Here is a 1,440-nt window from a genome sequence, read left to right on the forward strand (position 1 = left end):
AGCAGGAGTGCCGCCTGGCCCCAGCGGTGCGCAGCGCGGGCCCCGTGCTGCCCCCAGGCCGAAGCGTTTTCCCGCAGGCAGAGCGCAGCCCGGCGCGTTGCACCGAGAGCAGCGCTCTGAGCGTCCCCAGAGCGAGAAAACGCCGCTTTTTCTCTTAAAAGCAATAACAACACCCTGCCGGTTTGACTCGAGCTAAAAACCAGCCCCATTTTGCTAAGCGCAAACTTCGGGAGTTTTTACGAGTTTTTTTGTTTGTTTGTTTGTTTTACTCCTGGAGGCACCTTCCCATTATCCCAGGTGCAGCTGCGCTGTTGCCTTCCACACAAAAGCACAACCACAACAAAGGAAACAAGAAAACAATGTGAGGCAGATTAAAAAAAAAAAAAAAACACTGTAAATAATGAATGGGAATTGTTAAACATCTTAATGTAACACCTAACCAGCTCTTCTGCTCAGCACGGAGCACGCCCAGCACCCCACACAGCAGTATTACACAGTGAGCTCCAGGCCTGGCAGTGCCAGCAGAAAGCAGCGGTTGTTGCACTCTGGTGTCACCGCAGCGGGTGCTGAGCAGATCAGTGACACCCAGGGAGCCACCAGCCTTTGGGACCAGTGACAGGAGCAGCAAAACTGCTGTCTCAGCACTGCCATCCCCGTACAGTGGAAGAACATCCCGCTAGGCCTTCCCACGCCATGAAGGAGCCTGTGGGATCCAGTGCCTGTGCCGGCAGCCCCTGTCCGAAGGGATTCCCATTTAAGCAAGCTGCCCTCTCACCCTCCGAGGGGCGGCCAGCCCTCCTTGCTGCTCCCAGTGTTTCTTTGCAACGTTCTTTGCTTCTTCTGCCACCGCGCGGCCATGCAGGGGATGAGCCGCCTTAGGAAAAGGTGCCATGGGCTCCTCACGCGTTCGGGCTGCGTTATGGATTTTATACCAGTGGAGCGTGAAGTCGGTGGAGAAACACTGCTCAGCTTCTCTGCAAAGCCCATCCTACCTCCTGATGGCTACTGCTGCAAATACGCTGCGATGGCCTGCAGATTAACAAACCCGTGCAGACCCACTTAGGTGCTCATTTACCAACAGGGCACAGCCCTGTGGTCGACTTGCAGCTTGGGAAGCTGCTTGCATGAGCCAGGAGTACTCACTGCCAATCGCCACAGCACCTACCAGCTCTCAAAGCCATTTTTTCTGCCCTGTGACTTGCTGAGATCCTCTCCCATCTGGGAAAGACATAATGAAAAGTTCAATTGGAGAGTGGCAGGGGGTGCTTTGGGGAGCAGAGGTGCCATGGGCTGGGATTTCTGCAACCTTCCTGGAAAAAGGGAAGGAAGCAGTCAGTTCAGCCTGTACTGCAACTGTACTGAGTTGACTCAGCAGCAGCATCCTGCAGTGTCAGTTGAGCAAGGGGATTTACACGTGCTTTTTTTTTTCTTTCCCTCCTC

The sequence above is a fragment of the Meleagris gallopavo genome, chromosome 9 (genome assembly GCF_000146605.3).
Source record: "Meleagris gallopavo isolate NT-WF06-2002-E0010 breed Aviagen turkey brand Nicholas breeding stock chromosome 9, Turkey_5.1, whole genome shotgun sequence".
Lineage (NCBI taxonomy): Eukaryota > Metazoa > Chordata > Aves > Galliformes > Phasianidae > Meleagris > Meleagris gallopavo.